This window comes from Dromiciops gliroides, chromosome 5 (genome assembly GCF_019393635.1).
Source record: "Dromiciops gliroides isolate mDroGli1 chromosome 5, mDroGli1.pri, whole genome shotgun sequence".
Taxonomy (NCBI): domain Eukaryota; kingdom Metazoa; phylum Chordata; class Mammalia; order Microbiotheria; family Microbiotheriidae; genus Dromiciops; species Dromiciops gliroides.
In genome coordinates this window covers 195,672,813-195,691,843 of record NC_057865.1, presented here as the reverse complement: position 1 = coordinate 195,691,843, position 19,031 = coordinate 195,672,813, and the positions used below count along the sequence as shown (strand labels likewise).

At 41.0% G+C, this 19,031-nt stretch overlaps 1 protein-coding gene and 1 pseudogene across 1 annotated transcript in view; both read left to right on the top strand.

Annotated features, from left to right (window-relative positions):
• The window catches only part of ETV6 (ETS variant transcription factor 6), a 349,002-nt gene that overhangs the window by 79,499 nt on the left and 250,472 nt on the right, over positions 1-19,031 (top strand). The window lies entirely within an intron of this gene.
• On the top strand, positions 7,495-7,822 carry LOC122728903 (annotated as a pseudogene).

Sequence of the window (19,031 nt, the reverse complement as noted above, 5' to 3'; positions counted from 1 at the left end):
TCTCTCCTTTTGTTGCACATATATTCTCTCCAGGGCCTGCGTCAGAGTTCACAGCAAGTTAGTCTCTGAAATGATAAGTTTCCATATTTCTGAAATCTCATTAATTTCACCAAAGACAATATGATGGTAAAAATGTGTGCTATGCTGCATAACTGAGAATATATTAGTGATATATACAATAATTCCAAACCATACCCAGAGTATAATGACATATAAATAATAAACGAATGTAAATAGCTGATTATATTAGACATTGTTACATAATCTTCTTTTAGACATTATTACATAATCTTCTTTTAGCAAGTAGACCACATCATCTTATACATGAATTCTCTGGTATAACAGTAGCAGATACTTAAAGTGGTGATTAATTCATCAAAAAGAAATAAGACTTCAATTAGCAAGATTCAATATTCAATGTTTTCAGTGAGGTATCAAGCAATTTCTGGTACTTTTTAGTTAAACAGAACAACATACAAGAGAAAGGAGAAAATAAATAAATAAAACAAAACTCATTAGAACTCATGGTTCTCTCAAAAAGAAAGAGTAAATAAAAAAAAAGAAGAATTCTGGTAGCTTCTGAGGCCCGATAGCCTCACCCACAGCATATACTTAAAATGTCTTTGAATAATCACTTAGTTTACAAAATTTAGTTTTAAAGAAAAGCAAAAGAAACAAAAGTAAAAAAAAAAACCAAAGCAAAACCAAAAATAAAAAATAAAAAGCAAAAGATTCGCTAAGCACCCTTTTGTGCTCTTAAAGAACTTAAAGGTGCAGTCAATTCCAGGTCTTTTCAGTGCCTTTCAAAAGTCAAAACAAAAACAAAAAAACCCAAAAATTAATAAAAAAAAAAATAGTTGAGGTAGGCCAGAAAACTAGGCCATGTACTTCAGTGCTTTTGCCTGTAGAAGGAAATGCTTGTTAAATTATAAGGTATTTAAGCTGCTAGAGTTTGGGGTATGCCACATTGTTTTAACTGGTTCCCCAATTCTCTGCATGCCAAAGTGGCAGGGGTTTCTGAATTGTCATTGATCTTTCTAATGCTGTCATAATGTTCTTTATGGTAGAAAATGTGGAGTTCTGTAGCATCAGTTTTGTCTGTGCCACTGATTTTCAATAAAGGCTGATTTAATTGATGAACCACAACATTCAGCTGATGCTGCTTAGCAAATGCTACAATTGTATCATTTCCTCCCCACTTTCCAAATTTCTTTAATTCATCAACATATTCTTCAAAAGGGGAGTCATTTACTATAAAAGACTCAAACTCTTGTCTATGGTTAATCATATAAGAAGCAGCTTCTTGTCTGTGTCTGAGATGATTTCTACAGTGACCTTCTAGCTGGTCTGCTAAAGCCCTAAAAAGGCAATTTCCGTCTCCTGATACTTTACGAAGACTGAGTCCCAAAGCATTTAACTGATCAGTGGGATTCTTAAATGGGAACTTCCTGTTTCCTCTGAACTTTCTTTGCTCTTTAACAGTTGCTATCGTTAGGGTTTTTACCTCTTTAGCGTCTACCTCAGGTCTATCTGAAATCTCTTCACCTATGAATGGTGCAGGCTTTATATGAGAGCAATGAATCCATGAGTCTTTTTCACCAATTTTAATGGCGGTAGGAGTTGTCAATAATACCTGAAAAGGTCCTTCCCAGGCAGGTTGAGTTCCACTGGTTCTCTGAAAATTCTTTACATATATTTTATCTCCTGGGTTGAAGTTATGCAATGAAAAGTCTAATGGTCCTGCCTGGACCACAGCTCCTGCCTCATGGAGTTCACGTAGCCTGGTCTGTAATTCCTGTATATAGGAAGCAACAGAAGTATCACCTCCCACCAGTGATGTATAAACTGGGGAAAAAGTTTTAGCTTGGATAGGAGGGTGACCAAAAAGCATTTCATAAGGAGATATATGAAGTTCTCCTCTTGGTCTACTTCGTAGATAGAATAATGCCAATGGTAGAACATCAGGCCATTTCAAATGGGTTTCAGTACATAATTTGCCAATCATACTCTTAAGCTCTTTATTCATACGTTCGACTTGGCCTGAACTTTGTGGATGGTAGGGCGTGTGGAATTTTGGAGTCACTCCCAAGAAAGAGTAGATTTGGGATAAAATCGAATCAGTGAAATGTGTGCCTTTGTCAGAATCGATGCGGGCTGGTGGGCCAAAACGAGGTACTATCTCTTTAAGAAGAATTTTGGCAACAAAGGCAGCTGTGGCTCGGGGGCTGGGAAAGGCCTCCACCCACCGAGTGAGCTGATCAACTATAACAAGGCAAAATTTATAATGTCCTGCTTTTGGCATAGTAATATAATCAATTTGTAAGTGCTCAAAAGGTGTATATGCTAGAGGACGCCCTCCATAAGCTTTGACCTTAAAAGCATACTGATTATAAGACTGACATGTGGAGCAGCCCGAGCAGATTCGAGATGCTGTATTAGTCACACCTGGTGCTATCCAGGTTCTCTTAATAGAGTCTACAATGCCTTGTGTACCAAAATGGCCTTTTCTGTGAACAGAGAGGCATACCTGGTGGTAGAATTTCCGGGGAAGAAATGGCTTACCTTCCGGAGACACCCAGATGCCATTGATCTGTTTCGCCTTAAATTTCTTTTTCCACTTTTCTACTTCAGAATCGTCATAGGTTAGGTTGGAAGGAATATCCTCAGAAGGTGAAAGGTTAAATACATGTTCAGGAGCTTCTAATGCAGCAAGCTTGGCTGCAGAATCGGCTCGTGCATTTCCCTTTGAAACAGGATCACTATTCCCTGTGTGGGCAGGGCAATGTACAACGGCTAGGGAAGAAGGCAGTTTTAGGGCATCTAAGAGGTCCTTGATAAGGTCCCCATTGGCAATAGCCTTGCCCGAGGATGTTAGAAAGCCTCGTTGACGCCAAATCATACCAATAAAGTGGCATATGCCAAAGCCATATTTCGAGTCAGTAAAAATGGTGGCACTCTTATCTTTAGCTATATTACAGGCCTGTGTAAGAGCCACAAGTTCAGCAGCCTGTGCACTAAAATGGGAAGGCAGAGAAGCTGCCCAGAGGGTGTCATAATCAGAAACTACAGCAGCTCCAGTAAAACGGGTTCCCTCTCTCATAAATGAGGAACCATCTGTATAGAGGACAAGATCAGGATTTTCTAAAGGTGTATCAAAAAGATCATCACGGGGTTTTTCAGCCATATCAACTAAAGAAGCACAGTCATGCAACGGTTCCCCCGAGAATGGTAAGTTAGGGAGTAGTGTTGCTGGATTAAGAACTGTGCAGCGTTTTAAAGTGATATTCTCATTACCTAACAGGGTTATTTCATACTTAGCCAGCCTTTGATCTGAAAAGGCTTGTGTCCTGTGACGTAGTAAGAGAGCCTCCACTTCGTGAGGGCATTGCACAGTTAGAGGGTTACCTAGGACCAAATCAGAGGCTTTTTCTACCAAAAGCGCTGTGGCCGCCACTGCTCTAAGGCAAGGTGGCGCTCCAGCCGCTACAGGGTCCAGCTGAATTGAATAGTAGGCTATAGGACGTTGGTTAGGCCCCAGTGACTGAGTCAGGACTCCAGAAGCCACCCCCCTTTGTTCATGCACAAAGAGAGTGAAAGGCTTACTATAATCTGGCAGTCCTAGGGCAGGTGCTGATAACAAGGCCCGTTTTAATTCTTTTATGGCTGAGAGATGCTGGGGATCCAACTGTAAACTGTCTGGAACAGAACTTTTTGTAAGAGCTATGAGGGGTTTAGTAATTTCACCAAAAGAGGGTATCCATTGTCTACAGTACCCAGCTGCTCCCAGAATGGCTCTCAACTGCCTCTTAGTAGTGGGGGCAGAGAGTTGTTGAATGGCCTGGACTCTCTTAGAAGAGACAGAGCGAGTTCCAGCAGCCAAAATAAATCCTAAATATTCTACCTGGGGCAAACACCATTGTACCTTTGTCTTGGAAACCTTGTGTCCTCTCTTGTGCAGCTCCAGCAGTAAGTGACGGCTATCTTCCTGACAAATTTCAGCATTAGGAGAGGCCAAAAGTAAGTCATCTACATATTGTACTAGTGTGGAGCCCTTAAAGGTAATAGAGGCCAGATCCTGCTGTAAAATTTGGGAAAATAATGTGGGACTGTCTACAAATCCCTGTGGGAGTCTAGTCCAGGTCCACTGTCTATTTTTCCAGGTAAAAGCAAATAAATATTGGAAGTCCTCATGTACTGGTATGGAGAAAAAGGCAGAGCAAAGGTCTACCACTGTGAAACATGTAGATTCATAGGGAATTGAGGAAATTATCATAGCCGGATTTGCGACTATAGAATGTCTAGGAATAACATAATTATTAATCGCTCTAAGATCTTGCACAAAGCGATAAACAGGTTTACCATCTGGCCCAGGCTTGGGTTTTTTAACTGGCAAAATGGGAGTATTGCATGGAGAGTGATGACATGGAATAATAATACCCTGGCTTTTCAAAGCCTCAATTATAGGGGTGATCCCTTCTATTGCTTCCCTAGACAATGGATACTGTGGAATGGAGGGGGGTGGTCCCCCCTTAACTTTAAAGGTAACAGGCATGGCAGACTTAAGGAGCCCCACCTCATTAGGGGATGAGGCCCATAAAGACTCAGGAATGTCAGAGGGGATTTTGGATACCTCCCCTGCTGTTCCTTGAGCTTCTGTAAGTAAAATTGGTAATAAATGAACAGTATCCTCTGGCAATTGTAAGGAGACAGCCCCATCTGGAGCACAAGATATGGTTGCTCTAAGCTTGCAAAGGAGATCACGACCTAATAAATTTACAGGGGCATCAGGCATGAGTAAAAATGAATGTTCCACTGTTAAGGGCCCCATAGATACCATGCGAGGATTCAATTTTGCCACTCTCTGGCTCTTTCCTGAGACTCCCACTACATTCAAAAATCCTACAGGTCTACACCCAGCATCTGGTTTGCTTACTAATACTGATTTAGAGGCTCCTGTGTCTAGCAGACAATCATAATAAGTCTCCCCCACTTTTAAGGTGACATGTGGTTCATTACTCTGGGGAGGTGAATGGACTGGCACAAGTGCATTCAAAAAATCTGGATCTGGGAATATATGGCTTTCATTATCTATGTTCCATTCCTCCCCAAGACACCATCATTCCTGTGTCCTCTTCTGAGGGGGGTCTTGGTTACCATTATTCTGGTACTGCCTTTCTGTATTCCTCCAAAAAGATCTATTTCTATTTTGATTTCGCCTGTAATTAGAATTAGAATTTCTTCTCCAAGTCCTACATTCTCTCAATTCATGCCCCTCCTTACGACAGTAACAACACACCTTAGTGTCCTTGTTCCGGTGTCCACATGGCTGACTAGGAATCGCTGGTGCCAGAATGCTCTGTTTAGGGTGATCTGGATCTTCCTCACGTGAGTCAAAGACATAATTTGCAAGTTCCTTAATTCTATCTACTGAGAGATTTCTCCAGTCTGGACATTGTTTCAGAAAGTATCTGCGTATTTCTGGCAGTGAATTATAAACAAATGTGTTGAGAATGATACAGGAATCTCTTAAATCTACTGGATCCAATCTGGTGTACTGTCTAGCGGCCTCACAAAGTCTATCATAAAATCTGTTTGGTCTTTCATTAGCCTCCTGAGGTAGGCTTAAAAATTTCTGCCAGTTTTCCGGTTTTCTAGAGCAAGATTCCATTCCCTTCAGAAGTGTTTCTCTAGCATCTTTTAATCTTTGGAAATCCCTATCATCATTATAATTCCACTCTGGATCCTTTAGAGGCCATTCCACATCGGCCTTACCTTTCGCAACAAGGGCATTTCCTGCTGAGATAATATCTGTAATCTCAGTTGGGGACAGTAAAGTTTCCAAAAGGCAAGTAACATCAGCCCAACTGGGTTGATATGCATTAAATATAGTCCTTAACTGTGAAATTACAGTGTTTGGATTTTTCTCAAAACTAGGGATGATTGATTTCCATGCGCTCAAGTCACTTGGTCTAAAGGGGCTATATTTTCTGACTTGAATTGGCACTCCCTTCTTACTATGTTCTATAGCTTCCTGCAGAGGGAGTAGTTTCTGCTGATCTGATTCTGAACTTGGATCATCTCTAGTAGAAACAGCCATTTTGAGGTCTCTCTCCATATGTGAGAGTTTCCCCCACATCATAACAATGATAATAACAAAAACAATGATAATAACAAAAACAAAAAAAAAACAACAAAAAAAAATAAAATCCTTAGTCGTATGAACTATGGATGTGGTATTAAAAGGTATTTCAATTGCAGGCATAAAATTTCTACTTATATTAAACGTATTTTCCCAAAGATTCTCACGTATACTATTATACAAAAAACTTTTTGCTGCCTGAATGAGGAAAAAACCAATAATGTTATGAAGGACCATTGAATAAACTATTCCTCTAAGTCGGGATGTTATGCTGTCCCAATACATTCCGATGAGAAAAATCAAAGGGATGGTAGAATATTCGAGCATCTTGCCCTTTAAACTGGGCTGGCTTTTCTGTTTAAAGCAAGACTTTTAGAGGCTTAAAGTCTTTAAGGGAGATTAGACAAAGGGAAAGTCCGCGGGGGGGGGGGGGGGGGGGGTATTTGGAAAATCCACCGAATTAGCCGGCTTATGGCCAAACTAGGGAGGGTGGGAGGGTCCTTAAGGTCCCTTCGGGGTCGCCAAACTGTGAGATTTAAAATTGGATATTAGATCATAAATCTCCCCTACTTAACCCTTCCCTTAATTCATCTCCCAGACTAGTAAATGGAAGAAGCTTCTGGTTTTCTAGATAGAGCCTTTATTGTATATAAGGTGTTGTTGATTAGAAGGATAGGAAAACAGAAATACAGTACAAATCGTCTTAAATCTAGGCTGTCTATATTCCTTATAAAAACTCACCAAACCGATTTAGGCCACCTTTGGAGTGAGTCAGACCGTCTGTGCCGCGCCGCCCGGAGTCCCGCCAAGCCGGCAAAAAAGGCTACTCCCGTTCTCTCCACCCCGGAAGTCAAAAAAAACCCGGCAGGCAGTCTGACATGCGCAGCAGGCGCACTGTACCTGGCAGGCAGTCTGACATGCGCAGCAGGCGGACTGTACCCGGCAGGCAGTCTGACATGCGCAGCAGGCAGACTGTTCATCTCCTCCCCAAAAGGGTGGTCCTTGAAAAACTGGCGTCTTTCACTTATCCTAACCGACTGTTAAAAACTTTCATATTTTACCACATAACTTTCCTCAGCCTTCCAGCTAGTGACATAATTTCTTTAGACATGAACATAGTTGTAGACGTAGCAATTTACAGCTGATAAAAATACTGCTTTTATTTTATGGCTCACTGAATAAGAAATTATTTTACATATTTCCAAAAGTAAAGGAAGTACAGCTTTAGAAACATTAATAAAAAAGGATCCCGAGTAAAAGCACTGGCCAGGTCGGATGGAGTGCCTGAGCTGCACCATTGCCCCCTCCCACCAGGACCTGTTGCAGCCACCAGCGCTCCCCGACCCGAGGTAACCATGTGTGACCTCAAGGCTGTAATCAAAAAATGTGGACGTGTTGGAGGAGATGCAGCAGCACTCCGTGGAGTGTGCCACCTAGGCCCTGGAGAAGTATAACCTGGAGAAGGACATAGCAGCCCATATCAAGAATCAGCTTGACAAGAAGTATAATCCCACTTGGCACTGCATGGTGGGGAGGAACTTTGGCAGTTACATGAGGCAAGAGACGAAGCACTTCATCTACTTCTACCTGGGCCAGGTTGCCATTCTCCTGTTCAAGTCTGTTAGAACAAGGCCTGTGCCTCCTGCCCTGAGAGCCATCCAGATCACAAGGACTGCAGCCTAAATGCCAAATACCAGAGACTGAACTCTCTTCAGCATTGCCATGGGAACACCTCGAGCTTTAAGCCTTTATTGTGTGGTTGTACAGGGCATCCTATGCACTAGTTTGTTGTGGTTATAAAACAATTAGCAAATAAAATAAAATAAAAAGATTCCAAAGCATTATATTTGACATTAGAATTATATACTCTTTTTATAACTTTTTTTTGGGGGGCAGGGCAATGAGGGTTAAGTGACTTGCCCAGAGTCACACAGCTAGTAAGTGTCAACTGTCTGAGACTGGATTTGAACTCAGGCCCTCCTGAATCCAAGACCAGTGCTTTATCCACTGCGCCACCTAGCTTCCCCCTTTTTATAACTTTTAAAATGTGGATTTGCCATGGATGGACTCTGTTTGCATAGCCACAGTGCCTATGGTAATATGCATATGGTAATAGATACTTAGTTTACCTTTATAGGTGTCAGATACTGAGATGGCCAGAATCTCTTCATCTAGAACCTGAAACTATTCCCTGTGTTAATTCCAGAGGAATCCATAAAGTCATATGTTGTTAGGATTTGAGATCAGTTTTTTCTAAAAGTATAAATTTTAACAAAATCCCAGCTTTTAAGACAATGCAGTTAGATAAGCAGTTGCTTGTCCTGTGACTTATCATGTTTCCCTCTTCTTTCTGATAATTGTCTGATTCTTGCAGAGCCGGCCTCTGAGTAGTTAGAAACTTAAGAAAAAAAAAAAGTTTTTGAAAGTCATATGTGTTTTTTGTTACTCCTTTTGAAAGATTAGACAATTTTCTCAAGGTCTTACAGGAAGTAAATGGAAGACCTGGAATATGAACCCTCTTTCTACCTTTTCCTCTCTACTGCCTCTCTAGTGGTAAAGGGCAGCATTCCTTCCCCACTTGGAAGATCATCTAGCCCAACCACTTCATTTTGTAGATAAGGGAAACAAAACCTACATAGATTAGATGGTAGATGGTCATTGTTGTCTCTCTCACACTAGCCTTTGGTGAAACCTTCCATGAAATCAGGTTACTGGTGTGCAGTGAGGTCAGACTTTGTTAACGTAACTTCCGAAGGTACGTTCTAGTAGCCTAGTCATCCCTGTTTGGTTTTTATGGTAGGTTTTTGTTTGCTCGTTTGCTGACTTGCTTTTGGTAAAACTTCCATCTTATGAACAGCCTTTGGAAATGGAAAGAAGATTGTTCTTTAGTGGTCAGATTATGTGGGAATGGGGTGCGATGTGGAGGGCACAAACAATTCTTCATGCTTCTCTGGAATTACTTTATCTGATAATCTGTTTAGTTCTGGGCAATTAGGTATTCTAGATATGATTATCTAAGGATGACTTCACATTTTGAGAACTCAGAAGTTACAAGAAACCCCAGTTTCTTGCCACTTGATTTACTCTAGAATTTCATTTTGGATCTCAGGATAAAAGCATTTGTTCCCAATAATTCAAAGAATGAACCAGCCCAATGGAAATCTGGGGAGGGGAGGAGCTCAGGGTGGGGAAAGAGGTCACTAACCATATCCTCAACTCCTTTTTAGACAAAGAAAATATGTAGTTAAAAAAGTGTTTTGGGAAAATCTTACTAAGATTATTAACTGGGAAGGAGGCCCAGAACTCAGCCAGGCAAAGGAAACGTGTAGTGTTCAGCTATTACACAGTGAGAAGATTCTTTGGCTTTATTGCAAAAGTGATGAATGTGAGCTTTGGAAGAAGTCAGTCTGAACTCCAGGCATAGGCTGGTACCATGATGTAGGATTATACTGTAGAGTACCCCAAGGCAGGAGGTAAAAATGGAGGAGAAGATGAACTTGAAATCATAATAATCTAACTGTCAACACGTATCCCTAGCATTAGAATTTAGTAAATATTAACCAAGTATCTAAATAACTAGGAAAGGCAAGGCAACAGTGTTGATGCTGTGCATTACCTAGCAGGACTAGAGATTCTTAGTGTAGCTAGCAATAAAGGACACTTTGGATGAGCGGGGATCCCTCACTGATGGGAAGATGTGGATTACAGCCCATCCACGGCTTTTCATTCTGTGGCACTCTTGTCTTTGCCTTCCATCTAGTTGCAGTCAAGCAATGTGTTATATGCTTGACTGCTCAGACATATCTGTGATTGTGCCTGTATGTGTGTGTGTCTATCTAGCATCATAATCATCTATCTAGATATCTCTAGCTATATACACATGCATTGTAGATGCATACATATATGCATTTTGGTCCATTATATATGTATATTAAAATATATACATACATGTGCAACTTTATGGATCAACACATGCATATTGGACAAGGTCATGTGATTTCATTAATATAGGGAACACTTGGTTAGGAAATTCTGCCAGTGGAGCTCAGCACCTATTTTGTAACTCAACAGTCTTAGAGAGTTTCTTGAATACATTGAGAGGTTTACCGACTTGTTCAGGGTCATGTACTCAGAACCAAACCCAGGTCATCCTGAGTAAGGCCAGCTTTCTAGCCACTGACTTGGTTTTTAATTAAAAAATAACACCCCCCCCCAAACATTTCATTCTTATCTCCTCATTTCCACCCCAGAACCCCAATTCCAGGTCCCCAGGCTAACAACCTTGGATTTATCCTTTATTTCTTACTTACACCTACTCCATATAATCAGGTCTGTTGCCATGGCTTGTCATTTTTACTCTCAGCCATCAGCCTACTGCATACCCTCAGTTGCTCACACCTAGACTGCTGTAATAGCCTTGTGATTAGACTCCCTGCCTTAAATCTTTCCCCACTGCAGTCCATCTTCCACTCAGCTTTCAAGATACCCTTTCTAAAGCACAGGTCTGACCATGCGAGCCCCCTATTTCACATGTTAGCCCCCTATTGCCTCCAGGATCAAAAATGAAATCCTCTTTTTGATATTTAAAGCCTTTCACAGACTGGCCTCTTACTACCTTTCTGGTCTTATTTGTTACTTGTCTCCTTGAAATCTACAAAACTGGGACGTCGGCCTACTTGTTGTTCCTCATAGAAGACACCCCATTTCCCAACTCATTTCCTTTCCTGGTTTGGCCACCATGCCTGAAAAGCTCTGGCTTCCCTGTCTTCATTTCAAGTCTCAACTAAAGTCATACCTTCAGCATGAAGCTTTTCCCAGTCTTCCTCAATCTTAGTGCCTGCCCTTTAAGATATTATCTGCATTCGGTACATATGACTGGTTTGTACTTAGTTATTTTCCTATGATCTCTTCTAAAAAAAATACTTGAGTAATTTGCAGTGACTGATCTGGGGCCATGCTTTAGCCTCATGCTTTTCAGTCACATTTCTGTCAAGAGTCAGCCCATCTCTGGAACTGACAAAGACTCGGACAGACAGGGTGTAGGATTCTGCCTCTTATTTTTCTGTCTCTTTGATTTGACCTAGCTGCTTTTTTGTAGGAACTCTGTTTTCAGATTGTTGTTGTTGTTGTCGCTCAGTAGATTCAGTCATATCTGACTCTTTATGACCCAATGTGGGGGTCTTCTTGGCAAAGATACTGGAGTGGTTTCCTTCCCTGGCTCATTGTTACAGACGAGGAAACTGAAGCAAATAGAGGGGTTTGGATTTTTTTAAGTGACTTACCTAGGGTCACACAGCTAGTAAGTGTCTGAGGCCAAATTTGAACTCAGGTCTTCCTGACTCTAGGTCCGGCACTCTATCCTCTGTCACCTAGCTGTTCTCAGTTTTCAGGTACTCTGGGACAAATAAGGATAGTGTAGAAACTGGCTTCCATCCCATATCCTCCTCCACCTGCTCTCTGGGGTTCCTCTCCCCCAGAAGTGACAGTGGCTATCTCAAGAAATACAGCCAGAACAGCTGGTGGATAGCAACAATCTCTGTTCACATGGAAGACTGATTGGTTTCCTGTGACCAGCTTTCTCCTAAAAACAGGTAGACACCCCTTCCATGCCCCCACCTCTGTCATACATGATCTAGCACAGTGTAGAATGATATTTTTATTAGCAGTGATAATTATCTCAGTCTAAATAAGTGACTGAGAAATGGATTGTCCCGTTTGCTTTCCCCATTATTCCCTACTACACACAAACTTTTGGGGGGTATGTGATTTAGAGAACTTAGTTTTCATCACTTTATTTTAATTATGCATTATTAGAAATTTAATTTGTTCTCACAATATCTGCCTATAAAACTGAGTTACTTTTTAAAAACCATGATGATGCATGATAATGAAAGTAAAAACAATCTTCCATGTGTATTGATACTGTCTTTTAAAATATTTTATACATATTTTTTTTAATTTTTTATTAATTTTTTTTTTTAGTGAGGCAATTGGGGTTAAGTGACTTGCCCAGGGTCACACAGCTAGTAAGTGTTAAGTGTCTGAGGCCGGATTTGAACTCAGGTACTCCTGACTCCAGGGCCAGTGCTTTATCCACTGCGCCACCTAGCCGCCCCTATACATATTTTAAAAAGTCTTGCTAACAGAGTTCTGGATGGAGTCAAGGAAGACTGGGTTTAAATCCTACCTTAGACACTTATTAGCCATGTGACCTGGTCATTTATTCCTCTATAATATAAGGAAGTTGAGCTAGGTAGTAATAATAGTAATAACTAGCATTTATATAGCTCTTTAAGGTTTACAAAGATGAGGTTTGGAAAACATATACTGTCTCATTTGATTCCCACAACAATCCTGGGAGGTAGGTACTATTGTTATTATTCCCATGTTACAGATGAGGAAACTGAGGCTGAGTGGTTAAGTGACGTAAATGCCTCACGTGCAGAATTCAAACTCAGGTCTACCTGGCTTGAAGTCCTGTGCCCTATCTACTCTGTTACCTAGCTGCCACATCAAGCTCTTAGATCTATGATCCCATCATCTCCTTTCCCTCTTTTCCCTCTCCCGAGGTCTTATTCAACCTGTCCCGATTCATAAAACATATTTATGTTTACTGCTATTAGCAGTAAACTTGCTTGGTTCAGATATAGACCCAAGTTTTACAAGTTCTCATTTTCACTTTCCTGCTGGGTTGGGTCATACATAGATTTAGAGCTGGATAAAACTTTTATAGGCTATCTTATTTTACAGATGAGAAAACTGAAAATCCAGTGGTGGGGGGAGGAGGGAGAAGGGATGCCTTGTCCAAAAACAAATATGCAGATAGCCTCAGAGGTGAGATTCAAACCCAGGGCTTCTTAATGCTATCAAGAGTACCATGATGCCCATTCTGTCCCAGACCTTTACATGGACAAGCTCTTTTCTCATAACAAGTGCTTCAGTTTAGCAGGAACTGCCCAGTGAGGTTCAGATTCTGCTGTTCCCATCTCTTCTCCCAATGCTCTAAGCTTGCCATTGATGAAAATTATTTCCCCATTACACCATCCCAGGGCCGAGTCATGGATTACTTCCACAAGTGACACTTTTTGAGCACCCCCTCACTGCATGCAGAATACTGGCTTGGATGCTTTTAGAATACATATTGGAAAGTAAATATGAGCTGGATTTCTAAGAAGCTAATGGTTGAATTGGGGCAAAAAGATGTGAAAAGCATCTTTAAGAATGCATAAGGTGGGGCAGCTAGGTGGTACAGTGGATAGAGCACTGGCCCTGGAGTCAGGAGTACCTGAGTTCAAGACCAGCCTCAGACACTTAACCCTTACTAGCTGTGTGACCCTGGGCAAGTCACTTAACCCCAATTGCCTCACTTAAAAAAAAAAAAGACTTCAAGAATATATAAGGTATTCCCGAAAGTCTTAGGGTAGTGTTAAGTTGTAAAGCTCTTAAGAGACTTCTGGGGACACCTAGGATGTGGCTGGGCATTGTAGTCCCGGTGACAAAGGATGTTGAGATGGGAGGATCTCTGGATATTAGGAGTTCTGAACCATAGTGGGCTGACCTGACCAAGGTCCCATCAAGTCCAACATCAATCTGGTGTCCTTCCTACCCCTTGTAGTATGGGGTGCTGGTGGTGGGATGGCACCAGGCTTCTTAAAGACATGTAAACTGGCCCCTGTCAGAAACAGTAGATCAAGGCTCTGATGCCAGTCAGTGGTGGGATCTGGGCCAATAAGTGTGGCTGTTCTACTTCTAGCCTTTAATGCTCCCCACCCCCAAATCTATGTGGATAAATAATTGCATCTTTGCAGATCCACATACGACTGGGTTCTGTAGTGGATATTGTGGTTGGGTAGAAGGGAGTTTTGACTGAGAGAACTTCATGGAAGAGGGAAGTTTGCTAACTTGTATTTCTGTCACTTTCTGGTTGCCAAAGTGCTTTTTTACCCTCCTATTCTCTCTGAGATAGTGCCAGTCCTAATAAGCCATTTTCCATATGAACCCATTTCTCTTGATTACAAGCACCTATTTTCTCTTCACTGTAGTACATGCCTTCTCCTTATTTAGAAATGAGCATCTGGGAAGCTAGGTGGCACAGTGGATAAAGCACCAGTCCAGGATTCAGGAGGATCTGAATTCAAATCAGGCCTCAGACACTTGACACTTACTAGCTGTGTGACTCTGGGCAAGTCACTTAACCCTCATTGCCCCCCCCCTCCCCCGCCCAATTAAAAATAAAAAACTAAAAAATGAGAGTCTTTTTTAGGTAGGAGCTATAGAGCTACTCTGTATGCCTATTAAGTAAAATATCTTCCCTTTCCTGGTAGAAAGATGCATTTCCCTCCCAGGGTATGAGAATGTAGGGCAACTTGGAAAATGTTCTGGTTCAACATTGTTAATGTATTGCCTTTATTCCAATAAACCTTTTTCTCTTCCACAATAAGATTTGAGAAAAATGTTTTTAACTGAACCTGCTATACTAATAGCTCTGTTGATTATATACCCCAAGGTATAATCTGATTTCTATTATTTCAGTGAAAGCTTTTAAAAGTTACAGAAGAAAGGGGGCAGCTAGGTGGTGCAGTGGGTAAGGCACCCACCCTGGATTCAGGAGGACCTGAGTTCAAATCCAGCCTCAGACACTTGACACTTACTAGCTGTGTGACACCGGGAAAGTCACTTAACCCTCATTGCCCCAAAGGGGGGAAAAAGTTACAGAAGATGGACCCAGTGGAAAGTTTGTTTGGTTCAATTTTGTTTGAAGATGGCAGACAGAGCTTAAGGTTTAGCTTTAGTTGTGTATGAGATGTGATTTTTTAAAAAATCCAGTGAAAGTGTGTCTGAAACTGACCCAGATGTAAAATCCTGAACAGGTGTGTTTAAAAAGAAATCTCGAGGCAGCTAGATGGCGCAGTGGTTAAAGCACCAGCCCTGGATTCAGGAGTACCTGAGTTCAAATCTGGCCTCAGACACTTGACACTTACTAGCTGTGTGACCCTGGGCAAGTCACTTAACCCCAATTGCCTCACTAAAAAAAAAAAAAAAAAAAAGAAATCTCATGTCATATTATTGATGGTGCTGGAAGTGGTAGGTGGATGAGTACTGCTTGAAGAAAGGTGGGGATGGTGGTGGGGATGGGGATGGGGGAGGGAGAGACAAAGACAGAGACAGATGCAGGAAGATGTCTTTCTTTAGTCTAAGACTTCAGCAGATCCATAGCCCTACCTGGGTTGTGTCTCTTGCATTCCTAGCTGGGTTACCTTACTAGATTTCTTTCACAGAATCTGAATTGGGAAGGGAAGCTCAGAAGCCACCTAACTTCAGGAGATCATATACCTAAACAAGAATTCCCTCGGATAACCCCAGCAGGGAGGGCATTCTTGTTGGAAGTTCTCCGTTCAGAGTGACCCTACTATCTCCCAAGGCAGCCTGTTTGGCTTCAGGATGGTTTTGTTTTTCTCTTGTATTTAAACAATTTGCAACCTCAACCAACTCTTCTTGTTCTGTCCATCGGAGCCAAGCAGAATAAGTCTCTTCCATGCAACTACCCTTCCTATATTTGAAAGACAACTACTGTGTCCTTCCAAAGTAATCTTTTCTCCACACTAAAAATAGGTGGCTCCTTTTCTATGCCCTCCTCCAGTTTGAACCCCTCCATTTCATCAGTGTCTTCCCTACTGTGATATGCGCAGAGCTGACCATAGAAATCCAGAAGTAATCTGACCAGGGTAGTGTACAGTGGGATCCTTAACTCTCCATCCCTTGAACACTGTGCCTCCTTCTTAAGCCTAGATTGCATTAAGTTTTGAGTGTGTGTGTGTGTGTTTGGGGAGGGGGGGCGCTGATGTGCCACACTCTTGACAGACAGTGAACTTACATATGACTAAGACACCCAGATCTTTTTTAGACCAGCTGCTATTTAGTCACACCTTACCCATCTGGTACTTGTCAGGTTGATTTTTGGAACTCAAAATGTACGACTTTACGTAGAGTCTTATTAAATTTCATCTTATTAGATTTGGCCTAATGTTCCAGCCTGTCAGTATCCGTTTGGATTTTGACTGTCATCCAGTATCTTAGCTATTCCTTCCAGCTGTGTGTGCCTTAAAAAAAAATTGTAAGCACACTACCTATGCTTTTATCCAAGTTACTGATGATAAAAGTTAAGCTGGTTTCTATTTGAACAAATAATTTAAATAGCATCTGGTTTACGTCTTTAAATGTTTGATTAAATTCTTATGTTAGTGCCTGGTCATTGTTTTTTTTTTAAACATCAGTTCATTTAGGGCCTATTCATTTCTAGGTTTTTGATTTTCTTTTCTTTTCTTATTTTTTAAAATCTTGGATGTTGGTTTTTGTTTCTCTTTATTAATTTGCTTTATATTCCTACTTTTGTTGGTTGTTTTTGTTTTTGTTTTTAGTGAGGCAATTGGGGTTAAGTGACTTGCCCAGGGTCACACAGCTAGTTAAGTGTCTGAGGCCGGATTTGAACTCAGGTACTCCTGACTCCAGGGCCAGTGCTCTATCCACTGTGCCATCTAGCTGCCCCCTTTTGCTGGTTTTTAATGGAGGGTTATTTGTTTCTCTAATATGATTGTTATCTCTTCATTTTTTTGCTGTGATGATTACTTCTTCATTTTTAATTTTAATAATTTTATATTTTCTTCTTTTTAGCTGAGTTCACAAACACTAATTTTTAAACTGACATTTTCAAAAACATTTTATATTATAATTATCATTTAAAATTTGTTTTGTTTTCAATAGTTGTTTGATTTTTCTCAGTTTCGAAAGCCAAAATATTAATGCCAAAAATGTATTAATCTTCATTTTCTTTTTTATTCACTAAAAGATTCAGAGAAACAAATATGCCTTCTGAGAACTGCTGTAGCTATATCCCACAAATTTTAATATGTTGTAATATTGTCACCTTGAAAATGATTGATTCTATAATTAAGTCTTTGATAAATCATTCTTGTCATTAGTCTTCACTTATATCTACACATTTTGATCATATTTCCCTTGTTGAACATATCAATTGAATTTCTACGTTGTTTTTTTTAATGTAAGGTCAGCTAGGTGGTACAGGGGTAGCTAGGTGGTACAATGGTTAGTGGTAACTATCAGAACTAGAATTTTAACAGTCCTAAAGTCTGTGCTCTGGTCTCTGGTCTGCCACTCATTCTGTGTTCCTGATTCTAAAAGGTCTTCCTTCCTTCCTTCCTTCCTTCCTTCCTTCCTTCCTTCCTTCCTTCCTTCCTTCCTTCCTTCCTTCCTTCCTTCCTTCCTTCCTTCCTTCCTTCCTTCCTTCCTCCCTCCCTCCCTCCCTCCTTCCATTCCCTTCCCTTCCCCCCCTTTTTTTTTGGTGAGGCAATTGGGGTTAAGTGACTTGCCCAGGGTCACACAGCTAGTAAGTGTTAAGTGTCTGAGGCCAGATTTGAACTCAGGTCCTCCTGACTCTAGGGCTGGTGCTCTATCCACTGCGCCACCTAGCTGCCCCGCCTTCCCTTCCTTTCCTCCTTCCTTCCTTTCCTCCTTTCCTCCTTTCCTCCTTTCCTCCTTTCCTCCTTTCCTCCTTCCCTCCTTCCCTCCTTCCCTCCTTCCCTCCTTCCCTCCTTCCCTCCTTCCTTCCTTCCTTCCTTCCTTCCTTCCTTCCTTCCTTCCTTCCTTCCTTCCTTCCTTCCTTCCTTCCTTCCTTCCTTCCTTCCTTCCTTCCTTCCTTCCTTCCTTCCTTCCTTCCTTCCTTCCTTCCTTCCTTCCTTCCTTCCTTCCTTCCTTCCTTTTCCCATAGGAGTATTCAACCTAGATTTTAGCCAGAGGATCTTCTGATTCATGTTGTGAGTCTGTAATTAGCATAAATGAAGTTCCATGTTGGCTACAGATCGTGAGGCTTAATTCATAGTAATTAAGAGCTGAAGGAACCGTAGAAGTTACTTAGTTAAATGGATCACAAACCTTTTGGTATGAGGACCATTTTGCTCTCTTAAAAAGTAGTGAGGGTAGGGGCAGCTAGGTGGCGCAGTGGATAAAGCACTGGCCCTGGATTCAGGAGTACCTGAGTTCAAATTCGGCCTCAGACACTTGACACTTACTAGCTGTGTGACCCCAATTGCCTCACCCCCCAAAAAAGTAGTGAGGACCCTTCCCCCTGAAGGACACTTGTTTACATGGGTTATATTTATTGATTTTTATTATATTATGCAGAAAAAAGGATATTTATTATATTAGAAATTAAAATATCTCAGTATTATTATGAAGATAGTTTCAACTTTGTGGACTCTTTGAAAGGCTCTTGGGGGCTCGGATTGTCCCTGAATCACACTTTGAAACCACTGCTCTAGCCCAGCCCTTTCAATTCTCAGATGAAGAAATTGAGACCCAGAGAGGAAGGGGCTTTGTCAAAGGCCACATAGCTAACAAGTGACACAAGGGCAGCGGAATCCATTGAATGCTAATCCTTTCCTTAACATTAGGCCCATTAGGTCCTTTATTTATTAAATTTATTTATTTTATCCAGTTTTTATTTATTTAAATTAGTCATGATTTATATATTGAATTTATTTTTTAAATTTGACAGACACAGAGAACTGGATGGGTTTATTAGAGAATTTCCTTTTTATTTAAAACATGCAAAAGAAATATAAAAAAATTGATCATACAATAGGAGGTTTTTAAAAGGTAGAAAATTCATTTTAAATAATCAATCCTAATAACATTGAGATGAAATGGTAGCACAGTGATAAGGAAAGAGCCCAGGATTTAAAGTCAGGGGCCCTGACTTGAGATCTCTCCATTGTCACTCACTACCTGTGTGATCTCAGGGAAGGTACTGGACCTCTCTGGGCCTTTGTCTAAGACTTTTGAAAAGCATTCTCTGAGTATCAGTGCTGCTCTTGGG